The sequence below is a fragment of the Bubalus bubalis genome, chromosome 1 (assembly GCF_019923935.1).
Source record: "Bubalus bubalis isolate 160015118507 breed Murrah chromosome 1, NDDB_SH_1, whole genome shotgun sequence".
Taxonomy (NCBI): Eukaryota; Metazoa; Chordata; class Mammalia; order Artiodactyla; family Bovidae; genus Bubalus; species Bubalus bubalis.
The window spans coordinates 158,811,806-158,829,575 of NC_059157.1; the positions used below are offsets into that span (position 1 = coordinate 158,811,806).

The 17,770-nt window shown below is 40.4% G+C and overlaps 1 pseudogene; it reads right to left on the minus strand.

Annotated features, from left to right (window-relative positions):
• Window positions 1-1,649: 1,649 nt before the first annotated feature.
• Window positions 1,650-6,546, minus strand: LOC102408485 (annotated as a pseudogene).
• Window positions 6,547-17,770: the final 11,224 nt, after the last annotated feature.

A 17,770-nucleotide genomic window follows, 5' to 3' on the forward strand; every position in this document is an offset into this window, starting at 1 on the left:
GTCAGGGATCATGTCTTGTCCAGTTCTGCTCTGCCGGCATTGGTCATGACATCTGGCACTAAGTATCTGCTCTATTAAGGCTTACTGCATGGAACAATCCTGACCTAGGGAGCTGGGTTAGGATTAGGCGGGGAGCTGTGGGGAGAAAACAATAGATTAGTTTTTTTCTTGGATGAATTCAAAAGAGACTTCCAAGAACGTAAACAAGGGATTGCAGCTCCCAGTGAGCCACATTATTTGCAATATTTTCAGAGTGACTAGTCTTTAACTAACTGTAGTTGACCCCGGAGTAATTCAGGGTGGGGAAGTGTTTAGGGCACTGACCCCTGAACAGTCCTAAACCCACATGTAAATTCAGTCTGCCCTCTTCATCTGGGGGTTCTGATCGGTGGACTCAACCAATCATGTAGTACTATAGCATGTATTCTTGCCTGGAAAATCCATGGATGGAGGAGCCTGGTAGGCTGCAGTCCATGGGGTCGCTAAGAGTCAGACACGACTGAGCAACTTCACTTTCACTTTTCACTTTCATGCATTGGAGAAGGAAATGGCAACCCACTCCAGTATTCTTGCCTGGAGAATCCCAGGGACAGAAGAGCCTAATGGGCTGCAGTCTATGGGGTCGCACAGAGTCGGACACGACTGAAGCGACTTAGCAGCATAGCATGTATTTACTAAACTTAATTTGCATATAAGTAGACCTTCACAGTTCAAACCCATATTAAGGGTCAACTGTAGTCTCATTTCAACAATATATACTTTTTAATAAACTTGTATCAAGGGATGTGAGACAGTGAGTGTGAGATCATGAGATACAAAAGGAATCATTTAATATTCTAAATTGAATCATCTAAGGTTATCTCAGTACTGAATATTCACGGGAAGGACTGATGCTGAAGCTGAAACTCCAATACTTTGGCCACCTGATGCGAAGAACTGACTCATTTGAAAAGACCCTGGTGCTGGGAAAGATTGAAGGCGGGAGGTGAAGGGGCTGACAGAGAATGAGATGGTTGGATGGCATCACTGACTCCATGGATATGAGTTTGCATAAGCTCTGGGAGTTGGTGATGGACAGGGAAGCCTGGCGTGCTGTAGTCCACAGGGTCGCAGAGAGTCGGACATGACTGAGCAACTGAACTGAAAGTTATCTCATTTTTTCCTTATTTTTAAAAATATCCCCAAACAGCATTTATTTACCCATTGAACTCCAAAAGATATACTTCAAAAGTCTAGTATTTTATAATCATCCATTTCGATTGACATGGGCTGACACATAAGGACGACAGCCAATGAGTTACAAAAAATAAATCCATGACTCTTAAATAATCGTAACCTCCCCCCACCCCTAAAAGTTACAGGTATCAAAACTTTAGATGTATTGCATTGAAAAGAAGATTTGTACACCTCATTATTTAAAGAGGGAAAACAAGGTGCAACTTAATCGTCATGTGAGGCAGCTTATTATTAAGCAGATGGAAAGGAGAAAGGATCTCTCCATCTCAGCCTCCCTGAACAGTTTTACATCAGTTTAAGAAAAAGGTGAGAGTGGTGAATTCATTTTTGCATGCACAGACATACTGCTTTAACAAACATTACCAGCTTGTTTTAAATGAATCATTTAAATAGCTGACTGTTAAATACCCTGTGTCCGCTAATTCTCCCTTTTAACTTCCCCATTGCTTTCACCTCCATTTCACTTAGATCAGCAGGCATAGTACAGAAAAGGCCTCCTTGGGAATGCACCTGTCTGCATAATTGGAAAAGGAAGCTTCCACGGGCTCAAAGCAATGCCAGACAGTGAATTTGTCCAGAACTGCTTCCTGGGAGAGCGGAGAGTAGATCTGAGTAGTCTGAGTAGCTGTGCTGCCACACAGACAAGTTTAGCACTAGATACTCAGTGATTGTGATGAGGAAGGACGGGCGGTGACAGGGTGGGGTCAGGACCGAGGTGCCTGCGTTGTTTTCTCCAGCTTCCTCGTCCTGTTGGTTGCTCCTCCAGAGGATGAGGTTGTCTTGCAGCAGCAGCATTCCTTATAGGAATCCTCGTTCAGTGAGTCCAGCTGGGTTACGGCATCGTGAAAGGCTAAGAGAGAGGCTTGCCTGTGATTTTTCTGGATCTCGGTGTAGAACATCAGGAAGCTGAGGCCTGGCCTAGCCGGATGGGGGTGCGAGGGCTGCAAGTGCTCTTGGCTGATTGCGGAGGCTTCCTTTCCGCCGAGTGGAGTTTGGGGCTACATCGTTTTTCTTCTCACCGGAACCCACCCCTGCCAGATAGCGACAGGAGTCGCCTTTCATCTCCAGGGAGAAGACTTTACTCTCACACTGGAAATCACTGCGGTTCCTGATGAGGAACTTGTCCAGAAAAGCCAGCATGGCGTTGCACACCGCTTCCAGCTCCTTGTTGATCTTTGCTCGCTAAACCTTAACCTTCTTTAGTTTCTTCTCATTCCCGGTCCGCCATGGTTTTCTGGTTGATGATCCTCCAGGAAGACAGTCAGGCAATGCCCACGTTCTTGTAAGCCACAGAGAAGACGTCTCGGTCTTCAGTGAAGACAGGTTCATTGAGGCTGGTCGCTTCCTTCATCGCAGAGGCTTTGGCCAGCTGCAGACGCAGCTGCTTGTGGTGCCCCTTGTCGTTGTGGCCGGGCCTCTCCTGGCACCGGGCTCCCTAGCTCGTCCATGGCGCGAGCGCTCTTGGCCGCTGCAGAGGCCACTGCCACTGCGCACGCGCACAGTGGCTTGCCTTGCTGCTGGCCAGCAACTCTGCTCGCCTTCTCAGCTGCCTAGACCTCTGGGCTGGGTTGTTTCATTTTCGTATTTGTCTGGAGTGTCGAAAAAAGTTTATAATTCCTTTTTCCTCCTTTCTAACATGATTGAGATCTTTTTTATCCACTTCATGAGCTGATCCATAAAATGGATAGTATCTGTACTATTCACTTAAATAGTGTCTGACTGAACTATAGGAGACAGCATGTGAGGGAGCGTGTGGGAAACCGAGTCTGGTACATCTGGCTGTTGTTGTTCAGTCCCTCAGTCAAGTGGGACTCTTTTGTGACCTATGGACTGTAGCCTGCCAGGCTCCTCTGTCCATGGAGTTTTCTGGGCAAGATTATTGGAGTGGGTTGCCATTTCTTCCACCAAGGGATCGTCCCCTCCCAGGGATCGAACCCCGATCTCTGAGTCTCTTGCCTTGCAGGCGGATTCCTTACCCCTGAGCCACCAGTGAAGCCCACAGCTGGTTTTGCACTGGTCAAAAACCTAGCATAGGGGAGTGATGCCTGGGGTGATTTTTGGCAATTTTTAGTATATTCATTGCTCAGTTTCCTATTGTTTCATCTACATGGAAGAATATATAAAGACTATATAGAATGTGATTTTCTTTATATTATGTATTATAAGAATACAGGAAAATATTCCCTCTATATGCTCTGAGGTCTAGGGTCAGAATAACATTGGAAATGCTACATGCATCACTTAGATATTCTTAACACCCATTAGCATATCAAGAACCTTTGAGAAATTGTTTAACATTGTTATCCTAAAATTTTCTATGTGTATTTGACCATTTTGCATTTTCTTTCTCCTTCTTCCCTTCCCTATCACTCTTCCTCCATCTTCTACTTTGACAGAATATCTAATATTAATACTATATTTTAACCTCTGATGTGTTCTTTTGGAAGATCTCTAGATAGGTTAGAATTTATTGTGAAATAAAATCAGGCTAGGAAAAAACTATAGCATAGTCTAGATTGCATAGATCTGATGGTTTACTCTCATGGAGTTTCTTTTTGATGCTATATTCTCGTAAAAGTACTATCAAATCTACCTTTATATTTGATACAGGAATGCTATTTGGAAATATTGTCCATCCCAATGTTCACTGCACATGAAAATGTTTTTTAGAAAAATTTCTGTTAATTGCTAGTGAAAATTTGCCTCTTCCAAATTAAAGCATCAATAAATATATAACCTCAGTTAACAAGATGTCAGGAGACAGTTTGGTTTAAGAGTGATTATTTAGCAACTTAGTGATATTCACAGCAATTACAACTTCCTTTTTTTCAGCTGTGCACTTTTGGTGTCAAGCTTGTTATCAGGCTAGCCTATGTCATTGTTGTTAGGTGTTTGTAGTAGCACTGGGAGTCAAATCCTCTTAAGAGTAACATCCTAAAGAGTAACATATGCCAAATTTTCTCAGGGAAATCTAGCTAAATGCAAAGGAACATCTCCAGAGAACCCCCAGTTATCTCCTACAATTTTATTGGCCAGAACCAGGTTAGGTGCTGAGCTACAACAAATAGTAGCAGAACAACTATTGCAGAGGAGATGAAATGACCATGGCTGGCTTAGATTAACCATAATTTACCCCCAATCTACATAACTACCATAATAAAAATGTGTTTGTTTTTTTTTTAATAAGAAAGAGACAGGAAGAGGTCTTGAGTAGGAAACATAGTGTCTATTTGAAACACTTCCAGGGGCTCCTTTTCATTTAAAAATAGAAAACAGATTAAATTTATAAGCCATACATGTATCTTTATGGCCATTCTACTTTATGGCCCTTTGTTCTACTTTTATGTCTTAATGTCATTATCAGTTAAAATTTATTTTCCTCTTGCTCATGGTTTTTCTGTACTTTTTTAAAAATGCATAATTCTGATGTTTTAGACTTCACATGTTTTTCAAAATGATATATAGTATATGAAAACTAGAGCTATCAGATACAAACTAGGGGATGGAAGGTGATTAGGTAACTGTTCTGTGTTTGAATATACAGGATTCATTGATATTCCAGCAGAACAGTTAGAAAGTACTTTGGGCCAAGCCTTTAAAAACATGGCTGTGGTAATCAACTTTCCTAGTATAATAACCGGAGAAGGCAATGGCAACCCACTCCAATACTCTTGCCTGGAAAATCCCATGGGTGGAGGAGTCTGGTGGGCTGCAGTCCATGGGGTCGGGAAGAGTCGGACATGACTGAGCGACTTCACTTTCACACATTGGAGAAGGCAATGGCAACCCACTCCAGTGTTCTTGCCTGGAGAATCCCAGGGACGGGGGAGCCTGGTGGGCTGCCGTCTATGGGGTCGCACAGAGCTGGACACGACTGAAGTGACGTAGCAGCAGCAGCAGCAGCAGCAGGATAAATATTCTCATGTAATTAACATCTCTAACTTACAGAAAAGCAGCAGTGGTGGCACTCTGGGTAGAATTTAATTAGCCAAGACAAATAGATTAGGTTTCGTGCTTTATCAGGATAGAGGAATTGCAGAGGCTGGTTTGGAAATTTCAAGCCATTGAATATGCCATTTGACCTCTCAAGGAAATTAACTTTTCTAGCTGCCATTCTGAAAAGTTCTAATTAAGCTATATTGTTATTATTGACTTATTTGTTACATTGGATGTCATATAGGCAACTTTCTTGAAATTCTGGAAAATCTTTCAAATGCTTTTTTTCTTAATGTACAACTGCATGATAGGTGAGATGGAAGGCATCTTACGATGGTACATATCAATTGGACCATAGAGAAGATTTATAAATTTAATCATACAGATCCCCAAAGATTCACTTTATTCTTTCCATATGGGGACCCGATTTGAATTACATTTCCTTTTGTACAAGAGTCTTATAGGATAAAGAATGCATGGAACATTTGAAAAAAATTAGCCTATGTGGTAATGGGAAGAGACAGATGTTGGAAAGGCAAATATGGACTCACTTTATGGGGAACTAAATAAATAATGGGAAGACTTACATAAGAGTGACAGTTAGTAGTGATCCTAAGGGAAATGATTCAATTAAATAATATATAGGACAAAAAGTATTAGAAAAGGATTTGTAGGTAGAAATATAACTAATTATAGGGTTATGCAAACTTGGAAACACTTTGTGTGGTTGGTGCTTGAACTAAAACATATTTCACTAGTACAATTACTTCAGCAGAGAGTAGGAAGTATGTGTTAGAATCAGCAAGGACCCTGGAGGGCACAGACATAATGAGGAGGAAGAGAAAATTTGATATTCTTGCAGTCAAAAGAGAGAAAGGAAATGAAGGGTAGATGTCTTCAGGAAGAACAGTTAAATGTATGTGATTATAATGTGTGATACTTAATAAATTATTCCTATGTGATAGGTAATGTATGTTTTCTCAACCTCCCCATAAAATAATTGATAAAAGCTGATGTTTCTCACTAATTCTTTGTGAGATAGTAGGCATTTCAGGACTGTAACAAAGGCTGAGTTCTGGTCTCAGGTTAGTTCAATTGAATCTTGGAAGGACAGCTACTTAAGATTTCATCAGTTGGATTTTGTTCTGTAAATGGACTTATTTCATGTTTATTTATTTCAGTTTTGGAAAGAGATACTGCTTTTTATTTTTCTCCATGGCAGACATCTGGAGTTATCTTGGGCTCTGCTCTGTTCTCCCATCTCACCAATACTTCTTGAAAAAGGGCCTTCTGTTTGGGGGATAGGGGTGAATTACTCAGGTATATGGCTTTATGGGGAATAACGAGGGGCAGCAGGGCACACCGGTTCAGCATTTCTGTACTCTTTGAATTAATTACCTTGATTATTTTGTCTTTGGACAGCCCCTGCTGTTGGATGACTTCCTATGGAATACTGGGGAACTTCTCTGGGGTTTTGCATGAGATTCTTGGAATACATGGCTTTCACCTTTGTAGTAGTCCTCTCTACCTGTTTTGGGTTTTGTGTGTGTGTCTGTGTGTGTATGTGTGTGCACAAACATATGCATGTATTTTAAACACTCACTCTCATTGATTCCAATTTCCAACAATTTCATAAAAAAATTTTTGCCTATCAAAATAATATCTTCTTGTTTCTACCTAATGTCTATTTATTTTTATTTCAATTAGAGTTTGGAAGGAAAGAGAAGCATGTGGGATTAGTCAACTTAGCCATCTTTAACCAAAGTCACAGGTATATATTCTTGACAGTTTAAAACACTTTATGTTCAGGGTGTACATTGGGCCCCTCCAATGAACTGGTATCCATTTTTTTCTTAACAGGTTACAATATTAAAATTGATTCAGTTGTTCATACATTATCATCATTTAGTCATTAGGTCATGTCTAACCCTTTTCGATCCCATGGACTGTAGCCTGACAGGCTCCTCTGTCTGTGGGGTTTCCCAGGCAAGAATACTGGAGTGGGTTGCCATTTTCTTCTCCAGGGGATCTTCCCCACCCAGGGATTGAACCTGGGTCTCCTGCATTGCACGCAGATTGTTTATCGTCTGAGCCACCAGGGAAGCCCTCATATGTCATGCTTTCTGGCTAAGGGGAAAACATCCTTTTGGCCCAGGAAAGCTCTTCCTGGAAATGACCTGATGTATACCAGTTTTTATATAACCCAACTCACGTAATTCCTGCTTTGGTTTTAGACATTAGCTTAAAGCAGGATTTGATTTAGTAAACAACAGTTAGTCAACTTTTGTAGTTATTGATCAAGGCATTGCATCTGCATGTGAAAACCATCATAAGTAAAAGGAAGATTGATGGAATATGAGCTGGTACTGTACTTCCTGCTTGCTGATATCCTTTTATTCTCCTTTTAGAGCTAAAATATTAAAATTTGACTTATAGGTAAGTATTGCTAAGTGCCTATTCAAGCTAATAAAGAATTATTAAACACACTTAGTGAGGAATCAATTTTCAAAGTGATTGAGTCAAAAGAAGCGAAATATGGAAAGGTCTTGAGCATAAATAAAAAGCCCTGAATATAAATCTTGATGCTGTCACTCTTCATGATATTTTTTACAAGAGAGTTACCTGTGCTCCTGCCTTCCTCCCAATTTCTTCCTCTGGGAGTAATATCGTCTTCCTAGGAATAATAGTCATTCTAGGAGTGTTATCATCCTTTCATTGTTGTTGAAAGTAAATTAAAGCACCCATAGTATTTAATAGGACTTCCCTGGTAGCTCAGACAGTGAAGAATCTGCCTGTGATGCAGGTGACCTGAATTTGATCCTTGGGTCAGGAAGATCTTCTGCCCACTTTAGTATTCTTACTTGGAGAATCCCATGGACAGAGGACCCTGGCAGGCTACAGTCCACGGGGTCACAAAGAGTCAGACACAACTGAGTGACTATCACTTTCACTTTTCAACATAGTATTTACAATAGTAAGTGCTTAATAAATGTAACTTAAACTGTTATTGCTATTTTTGCATTCCATCGTCCTTCATTATTTTCCTCGTCTCCTTTAGCCCTAGTTCCTAGTTCTCACCTCTGTGTTGGGATTTCTGCAGTCTTACACACTTCTTCTGTCACTATTATTCTTACATTCAGCACTATTAATCTTTTTCTTGATTTACTAATGATCAATCTTAAAGTGAAAATTTTATCCCTTTGTGCTTTTTACCTTTTTCCGCCTAAACCCCCCAAACCGTATTTTTGGTTCAGTAACCTCTCCTGCAACATCTGCCACAAGGCTGGGCTGGAAATGCTGGCTAACAGAGCATGCTGGATGGCAGGGTTTTTGCATTTAGTCAGTTAGTAAAATTAAATGATTATGAAACACAGGAAATGTAGACGTGTTATAGAAACTCTACTAAAAATCATATTATTTAAAAAGAAATATATTGTTAGTATTTTCACCTTTTATATTTATCATATAAAAGTTTTAAATAATTTATAGATATAAGCCAGCTTTTCTTTAAATGTTTCCTCCAAGAGACTGTTTTGGTATTAATAATGCCAAAATGGGATTAATGATAACAGATGGGAGTAAAAATAAATTAACAGATTTGAAATTCAAATTTTATACATTGCACTCTTCCTGGCAAGGCACAGACATTCCTTGAAGCTCAGCCTAAGCAAACTCTCATTTACCACTCCCTTTGCTCACACACATGTGCACTAACACACATACATACACACTCAGATGCAAAAACCTGAAATTTTTATGTAGTATCTACATTTTTGTTATGCATACAAAAATTTGATCAGAATGTAATAGCTGAGACAAAATTGAGTTATAACACTCACGCTATCACCTGGATCAAGAAAAATTCACCTAAGACATTCTACACAAGTATTTTTGATTTTTTTTCTTCCTATCTTCTCTCAGTACTTCAGGGGAATGGACAACAAAAGTTAAATTACTGCTCTCTTAAACCTAGTCGTCATTGTCAGCTGTGCAAGAAAACTCCTCAACAACTAAAGGTATCACATGTCACTACAGAAGAGATAATAGATGTTCAAAATTCCCATTCTGTTTTTCATGTGTCTATTGTGAGTAGAAAGTTTAAAGATTTGTGAAGAAAACAAACTTACAGTTACTAAGGAGGGTAGGGAGGGGTGGGATGAACTGGGAGATTGGTACTGACATATGTAAACTACTATGTATAAAACAGATAACTGACGAGAACCTACTGTATAGCACAGAGAGCTCTACTCAGGGCTCTGTGGTGGTATAAACGGGAAGGAAATCTAAAGCAGAGGGGACATATGAATACATATAACTGATTCACTTTGCTGTACAACAGAAACTGACACACATTGTAAAGCAACTCTACTCCAGTAAAATTTGAAAAATAAGATTTACAAGAACACAGTTTGGAAAAACAGGAATAAATTCTACTTGTCATGGAACTGTAAGTCAAATACTGTTCAAACTCCAAAACATCTCTGCAGGATTTCCATATAGTGATATTCTGGGAGACTCCTGGAAAAAAATCTCTGACATTTGGTCTGCAAGATGAGTCTCTATCTTGGATATAGTTGAATGAGTAACTTCTACCAGTTCATTGGCAGTTGAGTTTGAGTTTCTGAAAAACACTCAAGTTGATTGATATATTTATAAACTCTAGAGATTTTCATTTGAGCAAAAAATGATTTTAAAAGACACAATGAGGCAAAAATTTGGCTTCAAAGTTTCCATAAAGAGATGCAGAAAGCTAAATGTAAGAAGACTTGTAGCTCAAGGATGTATAGGTTCTGCTATGACTATAGTTCTGTAGGTTGCATCTGCACACTGACATTAAATGTTTTAATGTTTTTTAAGACTTAAAACAATGCTATGCAGATAGTAGATATTTATGTGCCTTTGGAATGTCCTGAGCCCCTATCCTGTAGTGAATTTCTTACATTATGAATCCTGCTTCCTAAGATGAAGGCCATAAACATGTTTTTCCAGGCTCCCTTGCAGCTAAGGTACAGATGTGTGACCTTGACTCTGCCAGGCACACATTAAAATATGAGGTCTCTGATTGGTAGAGAGTGGTGTGAAGAAGGTAGTGCAAGGGGGATTCAAGTCTGATGATGAATTTGATTGCAGGTAGATGCTCAGTTTCAGAAGCAGCAGCAGCATGTGGCCTAGGTTCCAGCACCTGATGGTGGAAAGACAAGATGCAGAGCCTGTGCCCTTCATGCAGGCCTAGTGTCCTCTAGAGTCATTTTGTCCCACTCCTAGTTATATAGCCTTTAAGCCTGATTCTTCAGAAGTCTGTAAGCTGTCTGAACCCCTCTATTAAATTTCTTTTCTACTTGAATGCTTCAGAACGGCTTCTTTTGTCTGCATCTCACAACTTCGATTAGTACAGTACCTAAAACAATGGTACTATCAATACTATTGCTACTACTAATAGTTTATATTTGTATAGAAATTTTGTAATTTTAAAATAACATCTGACTTCCCTACTGGCCCAGTAGTAAAGAATCCACCTGCCAATGCAGAGGACATGGGTTTGATCCCCGGTCTGGAAAGATCCCACATGCCACAGGGCAGCTGAGCCCTTGTGCCACAACTACTGAGCTCATGTGCCTGGAGCCTGTGTTCTGCAATAGGAGAAGCCTCCACAAGGAGAAGCCCATGCACCTCAACAAAGAGTAGCCTCCACTTGCCACAACTAGAGCAAGCCCTCATATAGCAACAAATACCCAGTGCAGCCAAAAATAAAAATAAAATAACATCTTTTGTGTCTTGACTTTCAAATTATCTCTTTCAATTCTCATATCACCTTTAAAACCTGGGATGTGGTAGTTTCATCTGACATGTAAGGAAGCCATAAAACAGCAAGGCTAAGTAGCTTGTCTTGTCACAGAGCTTCCTGGTGGAGACAGAAGTAGAAATTAACATTATTTTTGCTTTGATTCTATTGGCTTCACCATTATTTAATCCCATAAAGAAATGAACTTTTCCCCTAACCCTTGCTCAAGCTCCTTGATTTCTTACATGCTTAATAATAATAAAAAAAGATTCCACCAGAGAAACATTTTGCAAGTAGAATTATTGGATTTGTAAACATTCTGTGTTACAAGTGACTTGCATCCAGCATCTACTCATCTTTCTCCTAGGTGAATGTTCTCTAGTGGCGGGGGCAGTTACTTATTTCCTGCACAGTTCCTGATCTCACTCTCCTCTGGCTCCAAAGATGAGGGTAAGATTTATACCCATGTAGAGTGATTGGTTCAGAGAAGGCAATGGCAACCCACTCCAGTACTCTTGTCTGGAAAATCCTATGGATGGAGAAGCCTGGTGGGCTGCAGTCCATGGGGTCCCGAAGAGTCGGACACGACTGAGCGACTTCACTTTCACTTTTCACTTTCACGCATTGGAGAAGGCAATGGCAACCCACTCCAGCGTTCTTGCCTGGAGAATCCCAGAGACCGTGGAGCCTGGTGGGCTGCTGTCTATAGAGTCGCAGAGTCAGACATGACTAAAGCGACTTAGCAGCAGCAGCAGCAGAGTGATTGGTTGAGGGAGGAACGGGGACATGATCCAATGAGATGCCATCTGGATAATCCTGGAAAGGCATGTTATCGTCTGCTGGTTTTAAACATGGAAGGATGCAGGCCCAACCTTCATAGGTATAGGTAAAGTTGACCCAGAGAAAAGAACTGAGAGATGGGTCCTGATGTCATTGTATGAGTCTTTGATTCCAGCTGTGCCTGGGAGTTTCAGTTACATGAGCCCCTAAATTACTTTCATGCTTAGTCCAGTTGGATTGGATTTTCTGTAGCCAAAATAGTTTTAACTGATAATCTATGCCCTTCTAACTTTCTTGGGCTTCACCAGTTCTGCATAATCCAACTGAGCAGTAGTCAGGCCAAGAGATAAGTCAACCAACTAAAAATCTAATTTTCTTTCACAACTTAGTTACTATTTTTACATGAAAGGACCCCAAATATTGTTTTCCCAAATGTAGATAAAGATTTAAGAGAAAAGCAACAGATTAGACATTAGGAATGTATAATTTTCTGAATATTTCCTGCATTAGTCCTGTCCCTACTTTATTAGTAGTCAATAATCACTTAGCTAGTCCCTTTCTAAATTTAGAAATTGCCTTATAATATCCATTAATAGACTTAAAAGAACAGAAAATACTCATAATGTTTTTTACATACTAAGCAATTTATTAAATTTGCATATTCAAAACCTAGGTCCTCGAGATTTTAAGTTCAGTTCAGAAATTTATTGTACTTCTACAAAATTTTTGTAGCCAATTTTAAGGCATATTTAAGTAAATTTGGGTGCCTCTTACAAACTGTATACCCATATCTTGAAATAATTTAAACTGCATTCATAAACTTAATCATTTTCTGTAATTTTTAAGTATTTTAATATCTGACTCACACAAAATCTTCTTAGTATTTAAATAACTCTTTCATAACTAATATATTAAAGTTAAAAATGTGGCAGATTTAATGTTAAGTAGTCAACAACTTCATGCAAAGATAGGCTCAGTAAAGGACAGAAATGATAGGGACCTAAGAGAAGCAGAAGATATTAAGAAGAAGTGGCAAGAATACACAGAAGAACTGTACAAAAAAGATCTTCATGACCCAGATAATCATGATGGTGTGATCACTCACCTAGAGCCGGACATCCTGGAATGTGAAGTCAAGTGGGCCTTAGGAAGCATCACTACGAACAAAGCTAATGGAGGTGATGGAATTCCAGTTGAGCTATTTCAAATCCTGACAGATGATGCTATGAAAGTGCTGCACTCAATATGCCAACAAATTTGGAAAACTCAGCAGTGGCCATAGGACTGGAAAAGGTCAGTTTTTATTCCAATCCCAAAGAAAGGCAATGTCAAAGAATGCTCAAAGTACCTCACAATTTCACTCATCTCACACTCTAGTAAAGTAATGCTTAAAATTCTCCAAGCCAGGCTTCAGCAATGTGTGAACCGTGAAATTCCAGATGTTCAAGCTGGTTTTAGAAAAGACAGAGGAGCCAGAGATCAAATTGCCAACATCTGTGGGATCATCGAAAAAGCAAGAGAGTTCTAGAAAAATCTATTTCTGCTTTATTGACTATGCCAAAGCCTTTGACTGTGTGGATCACAAGAAACTGGAAAATTTTTCAAGAGATGGGAATACTAGACCATCTGACCTGCCTCTTGAGAAACATGTATGCAGGTCAGGAAGCAACAGTTAGAACTGGACATGGAACAACAGACTGATTCCAAATAGGAAAAGGAGTACGTCAAGGCTATATATTGTCACCCTGCTTATTTAACTTATATGCGGAGTACATCATAGGAAATGCTGGGCTGGAAGAAGCACAAGGTAGAATCAAGATTGCTGGGAGAAATGTCAATAACCTCAGATATACAGATGATACCACCCTTATGGCAGAAAGTGAAGAAGAACTAAAGAGCCTCTTAATGAAAGTGAAAGAGGAAGTTGAAAAAGTTGGCTTAAAGCTCAACAGTCAGAAAACTAAGATCATGGTATCTGGTCCCATCACTTGATGGCAAATAGATGGGGAAACAGTGGAAAGAGTGGCGAACTTTATTTTTCTGGGCTCCGAAATCACTGCAGATGGTGATTGCAGCCATGAAATTAAAAGACACTTACTCCTTGGGAGGAAAGTTATGACCAACCTAGACAGCATATTCAAAAGCAGAGGCATTACTTTGCCAACAAAGGTCCATCTAGTCAAGGCTATAGTTTTTCCAGTGGTCATGTATGGATGTGAGAGTTGGACTGTGAAGAAAGGTGAGCACCGAAGAATTGATGCTTTTGAACTGTGGTGTTGGAGAAGACTCTCAAGAGTCCCTTGGACTGCAAGGAGATCCAACCAGTCCATCCTAAAGGAGATCAGCCCTGGGTGTTCATTGGAAGAACTGATGTTGAAGCTGAAACTCCAATACTTTGGCCACCTGATGCAAAGAGCTGACTCATTTGAAAAGACCCTGATGCTGGGAAAGATCGAGGGCAGGGGGCGAAGGGGACGACACAGGATGAGATGGCTGGATGGCATCACCGACTCAATGGACATGGGTTTGGGTGGACTCTGGGAGATGGTGATGGACAGGGAGGCCTGGAGTGCTGCGGTTCATGGGGTCGCAAAGAGTCAGACACGACTGAGCGACTGAACTGAACTAAGTCAGTAACTAATAAATTTAGTAAGGTGTTATCGTAAGTCAAAAGTCAACTCAAGTGCACCTTTTAAATTGGAATTATAAGCTGTGGCTCTAGTAAGCTAAATGTTAACAACTGTATAAAATCCTAAATTTTCACAGATTCTTTATTAATCACTATGCAGAGTTAAGCAAACTGTACAGTTATAGGAAATAGTCCTAACAAGAACCTTTACTTGAGACACTAGCTGCAAATTCAGTGTCTCCAGTGCCACCTTCACTTAGGACCAGCTGGCTGCAAATTCCAGGATTCCCATGGCCACACTCAGGTTTGATAATTTGCTACAAGGAGTCACAGGAATCACTGAAAGCCACTGTACTCACAAAGATTATACAGGGACAGTATACAGGACAAAATTATCCAAAGAATGTTACATTAAACAGAGTTTAGGAGGGCTTCCCTGGTGGCTCAGATGTTAAGGAACCTGCCTGCAATGTTGGGAGACCTGGGTTCGATCCCTGGGTTGGGAATATCCCCTGGAGGAGGGCATGGCAACCCACTCCAGTATTCTCGCCTAGAGAACCCCCCATTGACAGAGGAACCTGGCAGGCTATAGTTCATGGGGTCACAAGGAGCTGGATGCGACTGAGCATCTAAGCACACACACACAGGAGGCCTCCACACAGAGCTTCTGGTCATCCCCTCCTTGTAAAGTTATGCACAGCACTGCCTCCTCCTGGCTGTGATGTGTAACAACATGCAGGGAGTACTTCCAACCAGAAAGGCTCACTCCAGCTGTTGGTGTCCAGAGCTTTTACTGGGGCTCAACCGCAGACTGCCCACTTTGGTCTAATCTTTTGTCAGGCTAATCACATCTTTTGTCACATCTAATCGATGTCAGGGTAATGCCTTTATTTTCTAGTTAGTCTGGAGGTCAAAATTGATTAGCATGACTCAGAGCCACCATAAGAAATCAGTGTTAGATTCTCTGGTGGTCAAAGGCCCCAGCAAACAGAGAGTTCTATTGATACCAGGCTGGACATGCCAGGGAGTAGAGCTCACCTTCCAAAAGACAGACTTTCTTTGTGTAGGATTAATTCATCAGTACACAGTGTTGAAGTATATTCCTCTATCTGATTTTCCTAAATGTTTCTAAGTGATTATAAATCGTGTGGGTTTGAAAGATGCTTTCTGTGGAAGGTAATTACTATCCCAGCGAACTGAGATTATGTTTCCCTTTAGTTTTTCACCTGGCATGAGTTCTGGAGTTGTGGCCATCTGAGGCACTCCGTGCTGTTCACTGAGATGACTATATTGTTGGCTTTGTCTTAGAACTTTCTGGATTTGGGCCAAAATTACAGGTAGTCGGATTGGTTTTTAAATGAGAACCTTGAGATCTACAGGTGAAAGGTTTCCTAAGTAAAATGAGTAAACAAACATTTTGGATTCTGCAAAGTGGTATATACTGTTTTATATGCATAATTTTGATGTTACATTAGCAAGCTCCTTACGAGAGAAATGGGAATTCCCTGGTGACTTAGATGCAGGAGACCTGAGTTTGATCCCTGAGTCAGGAAGATCCCCTGTAGAAGGAAATGGCAACCCACTCCAGTATTCTTGCCTGGAAAATCTCATGGCCAGAGGCACCTGGCAGGCTACAGTCCATAGAGTCACAAAGTGTCAGACACGACTGAGTGACTTCACTTTCTTTCTTTCACTTTAAGAGAGAAACAGTAAATTTTCATCTTGTTGCAGTAACTGCAAGCAAATTCCTTCTAAAGCTTATTTACCAGCCATGGTGTGGACATAAAGAGTATTAATAATGCTTTGAAGCAATTTTGCAACATAATAGGAAATCATCATTTTGGGATCCTCTGATTTCTTTAAAAAGCTTAGAGATTTGTTTCTAAAAAGCATGGTGACAACATACAGCTGTCATTATGGCCTCAAAACAAAGGGAAATCACTTTATTTGTGTGGATTTGGGAAGCAGGACACCTAAGCACATGGTAAGGCAAGTCCAGCCCAGATGGCTGCATGACAAAACTCATATTTCTTGTCAATAGTACAGCAGGATGCCTCCAAAAGTGGGAAGTTAAGTTAGCAAATTCCACGAGCTGTGTCTTTGTGTTCAGGCCATAGATTATGTACTCAGCCTCTTAGACTCCAGAAATCAATTGTAGCAGAGCTCATTACTTCACAGAGTTGCATATACCTCTCCTTTTCCCTAGAAAAATAGTTTCCAAAGATTAAATGTGGAGGTTTTAATGAAGTCATCTTTTTATCATTTATTTTTAAAATTCCTAGCTTCAAATCCCATTGTTAAACTGGAATTCAGTATCATTTTTACATGTGGAATTTACTGTCACCATCATATCATGGCTAACATATCAGCATATCACATCTGAAGCAAACAAAGTCAGAATTTCAGTCAAAATAATGTGGGATTTAGATGAAATAATAACTAAATATATACTGTTTTATATGCATAAAGAAAATCCTTAGAATTACAAAGGAGGCCAGTTATATGGTAATATGAAAGTGAGAGTCACTCAGTAATGCCCAACTCTTTGTGATCCCATGGACTCTACAGTCCATGGAATTCTCCAGGGCAGAATACTAAAGTGGGTAGCCTTTCCCTTCTCCAGGGAATCTTCTCAACCGAGGGATTGAACCCAGGTCTCCCTCATTGCAAGTGGATTCTTTACCGCTGCACCACTAGCGAAGCCCATATGGTAACAGAGACATCAAAAACCCAGAGTTGATATACAAATGGACATATATTCTATTAGAACATCAATAATAAAATCTACAGTGGTCTAGTAGTTGCCTTAATTTCTATGTAGCAGTGAGCAATGGGCTTCCCAGGTGGCGCAGTGGTAAAGAATCCACTTGCCAATTCAGGAGATACAAAAGACCCAAGTTTGATTCCTGGGTTGTGAAGATCCCCTGGAGTAGGAAATGGCAGCCAGCTCCAGTATTCCTGCCTGGAAAATTCTGTGGACAGAGGAGCCTAACGGGCTACAGTCCGTGGGTTTGTAAAGAGTCAGACAAGAGACAGAACACACACACACACAATGAGCATTAAATAATATCTGCAACAATTATATAGTAGTAACAAAGGCTCAAGTAATTCTATTATTACTACTATGGTAATAAATTATTGCTGTTGGTCAGTTGCCAAGTCGTGTCCGACTGGCGACTGAGCATGTCAAGCTTCCCTGTACCTCAGCATCTCCCGGAGTTTGCCCAAGTTCCTGTCCATTGCATTGGTGATGCCATTCAACCATGTCATCCTCTGTCACCCTTATCTCCTTCTGACCTCAATCTTTCCCAGCATCAGAGTCTTTTCCAATGTGTTGTCTCTTTGCATCAGGTGGTCAAAGTATTGGAACTTTAGCTTCAGCATCAGTCCTTCCAATGAGTATTCAT